Below are 17,719 nucleotides of genomic sequence, written 5' to 3' on the forward strand. Positions count from 1 at the left end.
TGGGCTGCCCCGTCTAGGCTTTCATTTCTAACATGCGCATCCCACAACCTCGGATGGGAGGTCCATAGGCCTGTTTGTATTTTCTTAGGGCCGTCATGTATCGATCGGCCTATGGAACTCCCATCCGAGGTTTTATTTTTGGCAGCCCAATTTATGTTTTTTTTTGAAGAAAACGCAGAGGTCTGTTCTATTTTTCTATATAAGAATAGGAACGCCAGGTCCAACTTATGTTTCCCTTCTAACTATATTATATACATTTAAATTATTTTATATGTTGACTGTTTAGTTCACATACTCCCTCCTTTTCGGTTTATAGGGCTTATCTCAAAATTTTAGTTTTTCCATTTTATAAGGCTCAATTTGGTTGTTTTCCATCACATGTTCAGATTCCAAGGTGCATTAAATCATTGCATGCAAGTATTAAGAGAAAATTGACCAATGCATGTACTTTATGCATGCATGCATTGCAATTTATGCATTGATAAACATAATTTTTTGAGGAAAACAAGTGCATTAATTAGGTGCTTTTGCAAACTACAAAAAGTATTCCACCATTCATCATCTACCTTGGTTGGTGAGATTTTTGAATTGAGCCCTATAAACAGAAAAGGAGGGAGTAATTGGCAAATAGATCTCGCCGCCACCCCCGCCTCCTGACTCCGGGCGCGCCTGCCCCCCTCAACAAGTCCGCTCGCGCGCCCCATGGAGTCTCCGGCCATATCCACGGGGGAATGGCTGGAAGACAGGCAGATGTACAAGATGCATCTCCCACATGTCTACAAAGCCTTCCCGCGGATGCTCCAGCCGCTCGACTCCGTCACGCCGGCGGTGCAGCGGGAGACTCGAGGGAGGAGATGGAGGGAGCGGGCGATGCGGATCCGCGATGACGCTCTCTCTTGGACCAGGTGCACGCGCGAATGGAGGGAAGCAGAGGAGGAAGCTGCGAGGGAGGAAGCCGAGGAGGGACCGAATCCGTTCTCTCACTCGCGCAGGTATGCTCGGATGTGCAAGCACTACAGGAAACAGGAAATTTGCCGTCTGTGGATCACAGACGGCAAAGACCTAAATCCAGACGGCAAAGATTTTGCCGTCAGGAAGCAGACGACAAAGATAAATCGGCAAAGAATACTTTGCCGTCAGCTTTTTATCTGACAGACGGCAAATTCTTTGCCGTCAGCCGAAACTTCTTCGCCGTCTGCCTTATAACTCACAAACGACAAAGAAAAGTAGTTTTGCCGTCAGCTAGACTACATCTTTGCCATCAGCTATTCGCGTCTTTGCCTTCACCCTCGTATATCACAGACGGCAAATAATGGGATCTAATTAAAAAAAAGGAACCACGGCGGTGTTGCTCCAGAACGATGCGGTCAACGCATGCAAGTGCATTGCCATATCTAATCTTTCTTCATCTTTTTAAGAGGGAAAGGCCTGTCCGTACCTAGTGCCTTTCATTCAACATTAGTGGAGTACAAAATGTTAACGAGGCTGCGAGAGAACTAGAGTTACAGAATAGTCCTTCAAAATTACACAAAGGACCCTAAAACATAAAATTAAAAAGCAATCGGGTCTTTCTTCTTCGCTGCAGTGGCCTGCTCGCCCAACCTTCCAGCCCAACGCCCGCCGCGCCACTCTATCGTGCTGTGCTTGCCGCGCGCCCGCCCAGTCCTGCTCGTCGCGCCGCCATCTGGACCCGCTCAGTTGCGTGGCTCCGTCCCAGCCGCGCTCGGGAGGCACGCAAGGGAGGTCAGGGATGGGCGGTGCTTGCAAGGCAGAGTCCCCGGCTACTGTAGCGGCGGAGCTCGTGAGGCAGAGTACGCGACCTCGAGGCTGGCGCTGGTGCAAGGGATGGAGGCCGTTGGAGGCCTACGGGGGTGATGGGGCCGGGGCCGCAGGAGGCCGACGGGGGTGACGGGGCGCGGAGGTTGTTGGGGACGATGAGCGACAGGGCGCAGAGGCTGCTGGGAGCAATGAGCGATGGGGCGTGGAGGCGCTGGGGGTGACACGAGCAACCGGCCGGGGCCGGCGGGCGAGATACTGCCCAGCGTGGCCGGGGCCAGCCGGCGAGATGGCGGCTAGCAAGTGGTGGCGGGCGCCGGCGGCCTACGGTGGCGACGGGGGAAGTGGCCGCGGCCTTGAGGTGTTGACCGGTCGGCGTGCTCGATTTGGTCGAGTGGGAGAGAAACGAGAGGGAGAAGGAGACGTGCAGGTGGGGGTGGGGATAAGGTAGAGAGGACGTGGGCCGCGTGGGTGCTGCCCTGGGGGCGTGTGCATCGCGGGGGGGTGGGGAGTGGACGGCCTGGTGGGTGGGGATGTGCGTCTAAGATGTTGCCAAGTCATCGATCCATGTGATCGATCCGCGTGATGTGCTTTCTCTTTGCCGTCTGCGAAAAAAATGCAGACGGCAAAGAGCTCGCTTTGCCGTTTGTAAAATAAAACACGGACGGTAAAGAATCTTCGCCGTCTGCTGAAAAAAATATAGACAGCAAAAATCTTTGCCGTCTGTGATTTTGGTTGCAGACGGCAAAGTGACCTCTTTGCCGTCTATGATTTTTTCACAGATGGCAAAGTCTATTTTCCCGTCAGTTTTTCTTTGCCGTCTGTTGATGCCAGCAAACCCTTTCTTTGCCATCTGCCCGACGAAAAGATGACGGCAAAGACGCCCCCTGATGGCAAATTATCTGTTTCCTGTAGTGAAGGATCATGTGGATTGGGAGCTGCTGAATCTAGCCCTGCGGATCTACTTCAAAGGAGATTTCTCAGAGAAGCACATGATGCCCCACCCCATTGAGCCGCCGATTGCGTTCGTTCGATGGGCGAAAGGAGAAGTGAATTCAGGAGTGTTGGAAATATGCCCTAGAGGCAATAATAAAATGGTTATTATTGTATTTCCTTGTTCATGATAATTGTCTATTGTTGATGCTATAATTGTATTGACCGGAAACCTTAATACATGTGTGAATACATAGACCACAACATGTCCCTAGTAAGCCTCTAGTTGACTAGCTCGTTGATCAATAGATGGTCATGGTTTCCTGACCATGGACATTGGATGTCATTGATAACGGGATCACATCATTAGGAGAATGATGTGATGGACAAGACCCAATCCTAAGCCTAGCACAAGATCGTGTAGTTCATATGCTAAAGCTTTTCTAATGTCAAGTATCATTTCCTTAGACCATGAGATTGTGCAACTCCCGGATACCGTAGGAATTCTTTGGGTGTGCCAAACGTCACAACGTAACTGGGTGGCTATAAAGGTGCACTACGGGTATCTCCGAAAGTGTCTGTTGGGTTGGCACGAAGACTGGGATTTGTCACTCTGTGTAAACGGAGAGGTATCTCTGGGCCCACTCGGTAGGACATCATCATAATGTGCACAATGTGACCAAGGAGTTGATCACGGGATGATGTGTTACAGAACGAGTAAAAACACTTGCCAGTAACGAGATTGAACAAGGTATCGGAATACCGACGATCGAATCTCGGGCAAGTACTATACCGGTAGACAAAGGAAATTGTATACGGGATTGATTGAATCCTTGACATCCTGGTTCATCCGATGAGATCATCGTAGAACATGTGGGAGCCAACATGGGTATCCAGATCCCGCTGTTGGTTATTGGCCGGAGAGTTGTCTCGGTCATGTCTACATGGTTCCTGAACCCGTAGGGTCTACACACTTAAGGTTCGATGGCGCTAGGGTTATAGGGAAAGTATGTACATGGTTACCAAATCTTGTTCGGAGTCCCGGATGAGATCCTGGAGGTCACGAGGTGTTCCGGAATGGTCCGGAGGAAAAGATTTATATATGGGAAGTCCCGTTTTGGTCACCGAAAAAGTTTCGGGTGCTATGGGTAACGTACCGGGACCACCGGGAGGGTCCCGGGGGTCCACCAGGTGGGGCCACCAGCCCCAGAAGGATGTGTGGGCCAAGTGTGGAGGGGACCAGCCCCAGGTAGGCTGCGCCCCCCACCAAGGCCCAAGGCACAGGGAGAGTGGGAGGGGGCAAACCCTAGGTCCAGATGGGCCTTAAGGCCCACCCTAGGGCGCCCCCCTCTCTCCCTCTCCCCTCTGGCCGCCACCCTAGATGGGATCTAGGGCTGCCGCCCCCTTGGGGAGGGAACCCTAGAGGGGGCGCAGCCCCTCCCCTTCCCCTATATATACTTGAGGTATGGGGCTGCCCAACAGATGTGATTTGATCTCTCTCTTGGCGTGACCCTACCCTCTCCCTCCTCGTCTCTTGTAGTGCTTGGCGAAGCCCTGCTGGAGTACCGCGCTCCTCCACCATCACCACGCCGTTGTGCTGCTGCTGGATGGAGTCTTCCCCAACCTCTCCCTCTCTCCTTGCTGGATCAAGGCGTGGGAGACGTCACCGGGCTGTACGTGTGTTGAACGCGGAGGCGCCGTTGTTCAGCGCTTAGATCGGAATCGACCGCGATCTGAATCACTGCGTGTACGACTCCACCAACCGCGTTCTTGTAACGCTTCCACATTGCGATCTTCAAGGGTATGAAGATGAACTCCTCTCTCGTTGCTAGTCTCTCCATAGATTGATCTTGGTGACACATAGGAATTTTTTTGAATTTCTGCTACGATCCCCAACAGTGGCATCATGAGCTAGGTCTATGCGTAGATTCTATGCACGAGTAGAACACAAAGTAGTTGTGGGCGGTGATTTGTTCAATTAGCTTGACGTTACTAGTCTTATCTTGATCCGGCGGCATTGTGGGATGAAGTGACCCGGACCGACCTTACACGTACGCTTACGTGAGACTGGTTCCACTGACTGACATGCACTTGATGCATAAGGTGGCTGGCGGGTGTCTGTCTCTCCCACTTTAGTCGGTACGGATTCGATGAAAAGGGTCCTTATGAAGGGTAAATAGCAATTGGCATATCACCGTTGTGGTTTTGCGTAGGTAAGAAACGTTCTTGCTAGAAACCCATAGCAGCCACGTAAAACATGCAACAACAATTAGAGGACGTCTAACTTGTTTTTGCAGGGTTTGCTTTGTGATGTGATATGGCCAAAAGGATGTGATGAATGATATATGTGATGTATGAGATTGATCATGTTCTTGTAATAGGAATCACGACTTGCATGTCGATGAGTATGACAACCGGCAGGAGCCATAGGAGTTGTCTTAATTTATTTATGACCTGCGTGTCAATGAAAATGCCATGTAATTACTTTACTTTATTGCTAACCGTTAGCCATAGTAGTAGAAGTAATAGTTGGCGAGGCAACTTCATGAAGACACGATGATGGAGATCATGATGATTGAGATCATGGTGTCATGCCGGTGACGATGGTGTTCATGCCGCGCCTCGAAGATGGAGATCAAAGGTGCAAGATGATATTGGCCATATCATGTCACTTTATGATTTGCATGTGATGTTTGTCATGTTTACATCTTATTTGCTTAGAACGACGGTAGCATAAATAAGATGATACCTCGTTAAAATATCAAGAATTGTGTTCCCCCTAACTGTGCACCGTTGCTAAGGTCGGTTGTTCCGAAGCACCACATGATGATACGGTGTGATAGATTCTAACGTTCGCATACAATGGGTGTAAGCCAGATTTACACACACAATACACTTAGGTTAACTTGACGAGCCTAGCATGTACATACATGGCCTCGGAACACGAAAGACCGAAAGGTCGAACATGAGTCGTATAGTGGATACGATCAACATGAAGATGTTCACCGATGATGACTAGTCCGTCTCACGTGATGATCGGACACGGCCTAGTTGACTCAGATCATGTATCACTTAGATGACTAGAGGGATGTCTATCTAAGTGGGAATTCATTAAATAATTTGATTAGATGAACTTAATTATCATGAACATAGTCAAAAGGTCTTTGCAAATTATGTCATAGCTTGCGCTATAGTTCTACTGTTTTAGATATGTTCCTAGAGAAAATTTAGTTGAGAGTTGACAGTAGCAACTATGCGGACTGGGTCCGTAAACTGAGGATTGTCCTCATTGCTGCACAGAAGGATTATGTCCTTAATGCACCGCTCAGTGTGCTGATCCTTGAGCGTCGTCTGTAGATGTTGGGAAACATCTGACATACACATTTTGATGACTACGTGATAGTTCAGTGCGTAATGCTAACGGTTTAGAATTGTGGCACCAAAGATGGTTTTTTGAAACGTCGCAGAACATATGAGATGTTCCAGACTGAAATTGGGATTTCAGACTAGTGCCCACGTCAAGAGGTATGAGACCTCTGACAAGTTTCTTAAGCCTGCAAACTAAGGGAGAAAAGCTCAATCATTGAGCATGTGCTCAGATTGTCTGAGTACTGCAATCGCTTGAATCGAGTGGGAGTTAATATTCCAGATGAGATAGTGATGGTTCTCCATAGTCACTGCCACCAAGCTATTGGAGCTTCGTGATGAACTATAACATATCAGGGATAGACATGATGATCCTTGAGAAACTCGCGATGTTTGACACCGCGAAAGTAGAAATCAAGTAGGAGCATCAATTGTTGATGGTTAAACCACTAGTTTCAAGAAGGGAAAGGGAAAGAAGGGATACTTCATGAGACAGCAAATTAGTTGCTGCTCTAGTGAAGAAACCCAAGGATGAACCAAACCCGAGACTAAGTGCTTCTATAATGAGGGGAACGGTCACTGAAGCAGAACTACCCTAGATACTTGGTAGATGAGAAGGCTGGCAAGGTCGACAGAAGTATTTTGGATATACATCATATTATTGTGTACTTTACTAGTACTCCTAGTAGCACCAGGGTATTAAAATACCGGTTCAGTTGCTAAGTGTTAGTAACTCGAAATAAAAGGCTACAGAATAAACGGAGACTAGCTGAAGGTGAGATGAAAATATGTGTTGGAAGTGTTTCCAAGGTTGATATGATCAAGCATCGCATGCTCCCTCTACCATCAAGATTGGTGTTAAACCTAAATAATTGTTATTTGGTGTTTGCGTTGAGCATAGACATGATTGGATTATGTTTATCACAATATGGTTATTCATTTAAGGAGAATAATGGTTACTCTATTTATTTGAATAATACCTTCACTGGTCTTGCACCTAAAATGAATGGTTCATTGAATCTCGATCGTAGTGATACACATGTTCATGCCAAAAGATATAAGATAGTAATGATAGTACCGCATACTTGTGGCACTGCCATTTGAGTCATATTGGTATAAAATGCATGAAGAAGCTCCATGTTGATGGATCTTTGGACTCACTCGTTTTGAAAAGATTGAGACATGTGAACCATGTCTATTGGTAGATATGCATGAAGAAACTCCATGCAGATGGATCGTTTGGACTCACTTGATTTTGAATCACTTGAGACATGCAAATCATACCACATGGGCAAGATGACTGAAAGGCCTCGTTTTCAGTAAGATGGAACAAGAAAGCAACTTGTTGGAAGTAATACATTTTGATGTGTGCAGTCCAATAAGTGCTGAGGCATGCAGTGGATATCGTTATGTTCTTACTTCAGATATGATTTGAGTAGATGCTGAGTATATTTACTTGATGAAACACAAGTCTGAATTATTGAAAGGTTTAAGTAATTTCAGAGTGAAGTTGAAGATCGTCGTGACAAGATGATAAAATGTATATGATATGATCATAGAGATGAATATCTGAGTTACGAGTTTGGCACACAATTAATACATTGTGGAAATTGTTTCACAACTAATACCGCCTGGACCACCATAGTGTGATGGTGTGTCCGGACATCATAACTGCACCCTATTGGATATAGTGCATACCATGATGTCTCTTATTGAATTACCACTATCGTTTATGGGTTAGGCATTAGAGACAACCACATTCACTTTAAATAGGGCACCGCACAATTCCATTGAGACGACACCGTATGAACTATAGGTTTTGGGAAACCTAAGCTATTGTTTCTTAAAAGTTTGGGGCTGCGATGCTTATGTGAAAAAGTTTCAGGCTGATAAGCTCGAACCCAAAGCGGATAAATGCATCTTCATAGAATACCCAAAAATAGTTGGGTATACCTCCTATTCCAGATCCAGAAGCAAAAGTGATTGTTTCTAGAAACAGATCCTTTCTCGAGGAAAAGTTTCTCTTGAAAGAATTGAGTGGGAGGATGGTGGAGACTTGATGAGGTTATTGAACCTTCACTTCAACTAGTGTGTAGCAGGGCACAGGAAGTTGGTCCCGTGGCACCTACACCAATTGAAGTGAAATCTTATGATAGTGATCATGAAACTTCGGATCAAGTCACTACCAAACCTCATGGGTCGACAAGGATGTGTACTACTTCAGAGTGGTACGTAATCCTATCTTGGAACTCATGTTGCGAGACAACAATGAACCTACGAGCTATGGAGAAGCGATGGTGGGCCGGATTCCGACGAATGGCTCGAGGCCACAAAATCCGAGAGAGGATCCATGTATAAAACAAAGTATAGACTTTGAAAGAACTACTTGATGGTCGTAAGGCTGTTGGGTGCAGATGGATTTTAAAAGGAAGACAGACAATGATGGTAAGTGTCACCATTAAGAAAGCTCGACTTGTCGTTAAGATGTTTCCCGGCAAGTTCAAGGAGTTGACTATGATGAGACTTTCTCACTCGTAGCGATGCTAAGAGTCTGTTGGAATTATGTTAGCAGTTACTGCATTATTTATGAAATCTTGCAGATAGGATGTCAAAACGTTGTTTCCTCGACATTTTTCTTGAGGAAAGGTTGTATGTGATACAACCAGAAGGTTTTGTCAATCCTGAAAGATGCTGACAAGTATGCAAAGCTCCAGCAATCCTTCTAAGGACTGGAGTAAGCATCTCGGAGTTGGAATGTACACTTTGATGAGATGGTCAAAGATTTTGGGTTTATACAAAGTTTATGAGAAACTTGTATTTCCAAAGAAGTGAGTGGGAGCACTATAGAATTTTTATGAGTATATGTTGTTAACATATTGTTGATCAGAAATGATGTAGAATTTCTGGAAAGCATGCAGGGTTATTTGAAAAGTGTTTTCAATGGAAAATCTGGATTAAGCTACTTGAACATTGAGCATCAAGATCTATAAGGATAGATAAAAAACGCTTAATAGTACTTTCGAATAATACATACTGTGACAAGATTTTGAAGGAGTTTAAAATAGATCAGCAAAGAAGGAGTTCTTAGCTGTGTTACAAGGTGTGAATATTGAGTAAGACTCAAGACCTGACCACGACATAAGAGAGAGAAAGGACGAAGGTCATCCCCTATGCTTTAGACATAGGCTCTACAGTATGCTATGCTGTGTACCGCACCTGAAGTGTGCCTTGCCATGAGTTAGTCAAGGGGTACAAGAGTGATCCAGGAGTGGATCACATGACAGCGGTCGAACTTATCCTTAGTAACTAGTGGACTAAGGAATTTTCTCGATTATGGAGGTGGTAAAAGAGTTCGTCGTAAAGGGTTACGCCGATGCAAACTTTGACACTAATCCGGATGACTCTGAGGAGTAAACCGGATTCGTATAGTAGAGCAGTTATTTGGAATAACTCCAAGTAGCGCGTGGTAGCTAAATCTTCAAGATGACATAGAGATTTGTAAAGCACACATGGATCTGAAAGGTTCAGACCCATTGACTGATAAACCTCTCTCACAAGCAAGATATGAACATACCCCATGGGTGTTGGATTCATTACAATCACATAGTGATGTGAACTAGATTATTGACTCTAGTGCAAGTGGGAGACTGTTGGAAATATGCCCTAGAGGCAATAATAAAATGGTTATTATTGTATTTCCTTGTTCATGATAATTGTCTATTGTTCATGCTATAATTGTATTGACCGGAAAACGTGATACATGTGTGAATACATAGACCACAACATGTCCCTAGTAAGCCTCTAGTTGACTAGCTCATTGATCAATAGATGGTCATGGTTTCCTGACCATGGACATTGGATTTCATTGATAACGGGATCACATCATTAGGAGAATGATGTGATGAACAAGACCCAATCCTAAGCCTAGCACAAGATCGTGTAGTTCGTATGCTAAAGCTTTTCTAATGCCAAGTATCATTTCCTTAGACCATGAGACTGTGCAACTCCCGGATACCGTAGGAATGCTTTGGGTGTGCCAAACGTCACAACGTAACTGGGTGGCTATAAAGGTGCACTACGGGTATCTCTGAAAGTGTCTATTGGGTTGGCACGAATCGAGACTGGGATTTGCCACTCTGTGTAAACGGAGAGGTATCTCTGGGCCCACTCGGTAGGACATCATCATAATGTGCACAATGTGACCAAGGAGTTGATCACGGGATGATGTGTTACAGAACGAGTAAAAACACTTGCCATTAACGAGATTGAACAAGGTATCGGAATACCGACGATCGAATCTCGGGCAAGTACTATACCGGTAGACAAAGGGAATTGTATACGGGATTGATTGAATCCTTGACATCGTGGTTCATCCGATGAGATCATCGTGGAACATGTGGGAGCCAACATGGGTATCCAGATCCCGCTGTTGGTTATTGGCCGGAGAGTTGTCTCGGTCATGTCTACATGGTTCCCGAACCCGTAGGGTCTACACACTTAAGGTTCGATGACGCTAGGGTTATAGGGAAAGTATGTACGTGGTTACCGAATGTTTTTCGGAGTCCCGGATGAGATCCCGGACGTCACGAGGAGTTCCGGAATGGTCTGGAGGTAAAGATTTATATATGGGAAGTCTCGTTTTGGTCACCAGAAAAGTTTCGGGTGCTATCGGTAACGTACCGGGACCACCGGGAGGGTCCCGGGGGTCCACCAGGTGGGGACACCAGCCCCAGAAGGATGTGTGGGCCAAGTGTGGGAGGGGACCAGCCCCAGGTAGGCTGGTGCGCCCCCCACCAAGGCCCAAGGCGCAGGGAGACTGGGAGGGGGCAAACCCTAGGTCCAGATGGGCCTTAAGGCCCACCCTAGGGCGCCCCCCTCTCTCCCTCTCCCCTCTGGCCGCCACCCTAGATGGGATCTAGGGCTGCCGCCCCCTTGGGGAGGTAACCCTAGAGGGGGCGCAGCCCCTCCCCTTCCCCTATATATACTTGAGGTATGGGGCTGCCCAACAGATGTGATTTGATCTCTCTCTTGGCGCAGCCCTACCCTCTCCCTCCTCGTCTCTCGTAGTGCTTGGCGAAGCCCTGCTGGAGTACCGCGCTCCTCCACCATCACCACGCCGTTGTACCTCTGCCGGATGGAGTCTTCCCCAACCTCTCCCTCTCTCCTTGCTGGATCAAGGCGTGGGAGATGTCATCGGGCTGTACGTGTGTTGAACGCGGAGGCGCCGTTGTTCGGCGCTTAGATCGGAATCGACCACGATCTGAATCGCTGCGTGTACGACTCCACCAACCGCGTTCTTGTAACGCTTCCGCATTGCGATCTTCAAGGGTATGAAGATGAACTCCTCTCTTGTTGCTAGTCTCTCCATAGATTGATCTTGGTGACACATAGGAATTTTTTTGAATTTCTGCTACGATCCCCAACAAGGAGATCCACACCGTGCTGCGAGATGGGAATGCTTGACTGGACTCCTGCCCACCAACACGCCACCGGAGCCGGAGCAGGTGGATCCCCTACCTTACCTCTCCCCCAAACCTGCAGAAGATTGAAATTAGGCTTGCAATCTTCTTCAATTAAGTTGTCTGGTGGTTATTTCTGCTTCCTGAAAGACAACATCTGGCTGGAGGATAAGAAGGAACCAGGAACTCCGATGAATTTCCCCTATCACAATGGGGGGAGCGCCGGTTGTGAAGTGGTACGGCCCACCTCCGCCCCAAATGGGGGCACAATCAGGGCAGGCTCCTGTAATTGCCCAAGATCAATCTGCTGGTGGTTCTGACTCTCAGATCAGTGGGAAATCTCAAGGCAAGAATCAGCAAAAGAAGAGATAGGACATCCAGAAAACTGCTCCTGCCCTGCTTCGGGCCTTATGGAATACTCTGAGGTGATCTGCTACAACTATGGGGAACCAGGGCATCATTTGGATAAATGTGTCAAGCCCAAGAGTTGTTTTATCTACAAAATGGTTACCCATAAAGTTGAGAATTGCCCTGTCAGAAGGAAAACCCACAGTTCTGCTAGATATGTTGGAAGTGCTGCTCCAGGATTATGTCCACCATTGACAGAATTTTCTGTGACACAGAATTAGATAGTTTCTTTCCCCTTTCTAGTTGTAGAGCTCTGCCTAGATGTGGTAGTGACCACACTCCTTTGCTCTGGGACTCTAGTCTTAACCAAACTCCAAAGAGGAATAGTTTTAAATTTGAAAAGTGGTGGTTGCTTAGAGAAGATTTTACTAAGCTAGTCAGGAAAATCTGGAATGAGCCTACTGGGAGTAGCTGCGCCCTAGAAAATTGGCAGATCAAAATAAGGAGATTTAGAAGAACTACCAAAGGGTGGAACTCCAATGAGGAAGCTAATCTTAGAAGATACAAAAGGCTTCTCCTCCTTGAGTTTGATTCTCTAGATATTAAGGCAGAAACCACTGACCTCTCTGAGGTTGAGACTAATAGATTAAATTTTGTCCATGAAGAGCTCAAGAAAATTTGGCTTCAAGAAGAAATCAAAGCCAAACAAAGGTCTAGAGATAGGAACATTAAGGAGGGTGATAGAAATACTGCTTACTTCCATGCAGTAGCTAACCAGAGGAGGAGGAAAACCCTCATTCACTCCCTTGATGGCCCTAATGGCCCTGTTACTGAGGTAGATGAGATGCTGAAAGTGGCTAGTGACTTCTATAAAGACCTGTTTAAGAAAGAAAACCCTTCTGGGTTCTCTCTACAAAACAATTTTTTTCTCTGCTTCTGAAAAAGTCTCTCCTGCTGAAAATGAGCAGCTAGAAGCCCCTTTTTCAGAGACAGGGGTGAAGGAAGCCATTTTTAGCTCTTATCCTGATGGGGCTCCTGGTCCTGATGGGATTCCCTTCTTGTTTTACCAGCATTTTTGGGACTTGGTGAAAAATGATCTCTTAGATCTTTTCCAAGCCTTTCATAGAGGAGAGTTGGATCCAGTAACTTACTCATGGGGGGTCTGTTGGGGTCAAGTTAAATAACTGTGAAAGTGATTTTTTTCCTTGCTGGTAAAGGCCTTAGGCAAGGTGACCCCATCTCCCCGCTTTTGTTTAATTTAGTAGTGGGCGTTCTTACTAAAATGCTGAGCAAAGCTGCTGATCATAGTCTGATTGCAGGGCTCTGTCATGAGGTCTGCCCTGGTGGCATCATCTGCCTTCAATATGCAGATGATACCATCCTTTTCTTAGACAATGACTCCACACATGCTAGCAATCTGAAAACTGTTCTAACATGGTTTGAGCAAGTCTCAGGCATGAGAATCAACTACTCTAAAAGTGAACTCATCCCTATCAACATGGATGATCAGGAGTTAGCTGACTTCCTCTCTATTCTAGTCTGTAATTGTAACGCCCTCGATGCGGCTATATCTCCCACGTGTCGGGGCACGACTTAGAGGCATAACCGCATTGAAAGCAATGTCGCAAGTCGGGAAGTCATTACACATCCCATGTACATAAATAATATAAAGGGGAGGAACATAGTTGGCTTACACTCGCCACGTCACATCAAAGTACATAAATAACATCCATCATACAAATCACTCATGGCCCGACTACGGTGCCAAAATAGAAAAGACCCCCAACATGCGACAAGGCCCTGAATCGATAACCCCAACTAGGCACCACTACTGATCGTCGGGAAAAGAAACATAATAGCGCTGAGAGTCCTCGTCGAACTCCCACTTGAGCTCGTACTCGTCACCTGGAGCGGAATCACCTGGACCTGCATCTGGAATTATAGTATCTGTGAGCCACAGGGACTCAGCAATCTCGCACCCTCGCGATCAAAACTATTTAAGCTTATAGGAAGGATAAGGCAAGTATATGTGGAGCTGCAGCAAGCGTCTAGCATATGTGGTGGCTAACTTATCCGCAAAAGAGAGCGAGAAGAGGAGGCAAGGCGCGAGCGAGAATCTAGAGGAACAACCTGCGCAAGCATTACTCCAACACCGTGTCCACTTCCCGGACTCCGCCGAGAAGAGGCCATCACGGCAACACACTCGGTTGATTCATTTTAATTAATTAAGGTTTAAGTTATCTACAACCGGACATTAACAAGTTCCCATCTGCCCATAACCGCGGGCACGGCTTTCGAAAGTTCAATCCCTGCAGGGGGGTCCCAACTTAGCCCATGACAAGCTCTCACGGTCAACGAAGGAATAGACCTCCTCCCAAGACGTTCCGATCAGACTCGGTATCTCGGTAACTCAAGACACTTCGACAGGTTAAAACAAGACCAGCAACACCACCCGCTGTGCCGACAAATCCCGATAGGAGCTGCACATGTCTCGTTCTCAGGGCACACCAGATAAGCTAAGCATACGGGAGCCAACGTAACCCAAGTTGCCGAGGGACGGCCCCGCACGGTGCTCTAGTTTGGACCAACACTCAGAGGAGCACTGGCCCGGGGGGGTTAAAATAAGATGACCCTTGAGTCTGCAGAACCCAAGGGAAAGAAAAGGCTAGGTGGCAAATGGTAAAACCAATGTTGGGCATTGCTGGAAAAGCTTTAATCAAGGCGAAATATCAAGGGGTTCCCATTATAACCCAACCGCGTAAGGAACGCAAAATCCGGGAACATAACACCGATATGACGGAAACTAGGGCGGCAAGAGTGGAACAAAACACTAGGCGAGAGGCCGAGCCTTCCACCCTTTACCAAGTATATAGATGCATTAAGATAACATGGCAATATAATGATATCCCAACAAGTAGATAAATGTTCCAACAAGGAACGGCCTCCAAACTTCACCTGCAACTAGCAACGCTATAAGAGGGGCTGAGCAAAGCGGTAACATAGCCAATCAACGGTTTGCTAGGACATGGTGGGTTAGAGGTTCAACATGGCAATTGGGAGGCTGACAAGCAAAAGGTAGGCATCGTAGCATTGGCATAGCAAGAGCGAGCAAACTAGCATAGCAAAGATAGTAGTGATTTCGAGGGTATGATCATCTTGCCTGCACAGTTGTCAGAGTCGACTGGATCCTCACAAGCAAACTCAACGGGCTCCTCGGTAGCGAACTCGTCTCCCGGCTCTACCCAACAAGACAAACAAGCAACAAGGATACAATCAACCACGTGCAAGACCAAGCAAAATGTTGAAATGATGATATGCTATGCGGGATGCGATGCGGGATGCAAAATGCAAGATATGACAGGAAATGCATGAACCTGGCCTCAACTTGGAATTCCAAGGGTGCCACTGGATATAGGGGATGAAATCGCTTGAAAACGATATAAAGATCGTTGGAATCGGAGTTACGGTTTGGAAATGGCAAGCGTTTTAAGATATGACACCGGTCTGCGATATACAGCAAGTAGGCTCCTAAATGCAACGAAATGAACATGCTAAAGACACCAAACATGAAAACAAAATACATGGAAGTGATGTACACAAGATTCTTAACAAAACACTAGCACTGAGCCATAGGCAAATTCATCCATTAAGAGGTTCAAACAAGCATGGCAAAAATGAATATGCAAAACAGATTCCAGACTTAGTGAAATTAACACTAGCCTGAAATTTCAGATCACGAAGCCCTCTTCGGAGCAGCAAAACAACATGATAAATGACCTGAACATGACAAGTAAGAATATGGCATGGAGCTACTCAACAAGCTTAACAAAACACCCAAAGTTACCTGGGGCCAAAAGGGTTCACAAAATACTCTACCGAGCTCACGAACATAGCTCGAACACAATCAGTTTTCAGACTTAGTGAAAACTGAGACATGCAGAAATTTAACTCGCGAAGGCATGTAACCGAGCTCGATGCACTCACTACGGTGCAAGTCATGGCAAGGCAAGCATATAACCAGTAAGAAGGCACAATATGCTAGCTACACATGGCAATAACAAAGGCATAGCATGCATGGAACACTAACGGTAGCATCGGCAAAATCGCGAACTAGTTGACGATCTGCCCAGATTAACAACGAAGCAAAAGTTGAGCTCGAATGAGTCAACCTAGAGCACTCCACATATGCAAACAAAGACATGGATGGATAGAGCATAACATAAGTATCAAAACTCCCTTACTGATCATCCTCAAAAGAGGCACGGATCACTAGGAAACAAGCTGGACATATGTCTTTAGGTGGACTATGCAAACAAAAGTCAACGCGGGACGAGGTGGAGCGGGATGGAGTGGTTCAGGCGCGGCGAGGCGTGTTTGGATCGCTGACCCGGTGGATCTGGTCCAACGGGATCGGATCGGGCCGGCGAAGCTCCGGCGAGCCCGAGCACTCCGGCGAGGGGCGGTAGCGGGCCGGCGATGCTCCGGCCAAGGGGGGGGGGGCGGCGCACGGCGGCGGAGGTCGCGGGCGGGCGGCGGCGGTCGCGGCGGCTACCGACGGCGGCGGGGCGAAGCTCCGGCAATGGCGCGGCGGTGGTCGGCGCCGGGGCCTGCGGTGGCGGGCGATGCCGGCGTCGGGGAAGGTGGCGGCGGTGAGGCGATGCGGCGGCGGGCGTCGACGGGCCGGGGACGGCCCCTCGCGGGCTCGGCGGGCCGCGGTGGACGGCGGCGGCGAAGTGGGCGCGCTTGCCCACGTGGCAGCGCGGGATTGGCCCGGACGGATCGGGCGGACAATGTCCGTCGGCGGGCGAAGTGTCCGGCGGCGTGCGGGATCTGATGTTTTTTTAGACTAGGGTTTGGACGGGGAAGAAGATCCGAATGGAGGGGGTATAAATAGGCATAAGTGGAGCTAGGAGAGTCCAAATGAGGTGCGGTTTTCGCCCACGCGATCGTGATCGAACGCTCTAGGACATGGAGCAGAGTTTGGTGGGTTTTTGGGCCAAATTTGAGGGGTGTTGGGCTGCAACACACACGAGGCCTTTTCGGTCCCTCGGTTAACCGTTGGAGTATCAAACGAAGTCCAAATGACCCGAAACTTGACGGGCGGTCTACCGGTAGTAAACCAAGGCCGCATGACAAGTCTCGGTCCAATCCAGAAATGTTTAATCCCCACACACGAAAGAAAGGTAGAAATGACCACCGGAGGAGAACGAAGCGCCGGAATGCAAAACGGACAACGGGGAAAAAGCTCGCATGCATGAGATGAACACGTATGTAAATGCAATGCACATGATGACATGATATGAGATGCATGAAAAAGAAAACAACACACGGAGACAAAACCCGAACCCGAGGAAATAAATATAACTTAACGCCAGAAACGACAAGAGTTGGAGTACAAATTGGGAAAGTTATATCTGGGGCGTTACAGTAATAAAGGTAACTTCCCCATTAAGTACCTAGGTATCCCTCTCCACTATGATAAAATGAGGAGATAGGATATCCAACCCTTTTGGATAAAATCATGAAAAGGATTGCTGGGTGGAGGGACAAACTTCTCTCTTATAGAGGTAGATTGATCCTCATACAAGCTTGTTTGACTAGCATTCCAGTGTATCTCCTCTCCTTCTTCAAGTTCCCTAAATGGGCAGTGAACCTCATCAATTCTCATATGTCTCATTGCTTGTGGAATGATTTTGAGGGAAATAGGAAGCTACACCTTGCTAATTGGTCCCTAGTATCTATGAAAAAAGATTTTGGAGGCCTAGGCATACCTAACCTCCAAGAAAGTAACATCTGTCTTCTAGGGTCTTGGATTAAAAGATTCTATGAGGAAGACC

This window comes from Triticum urartu, chromosome 3 (genome assembly GCF_003073215.2).
Source record: "Triticum urartu cultivar G1812 chromosome 3, Tu2.1, whole genome shotgun sequence".
Taxonomy (NCBI): Eukaryota; Viridiplantae; Streptophyta; class Magnoliopsida; order Poales; family Poaceae; genus Triticum; species Triticum urartu.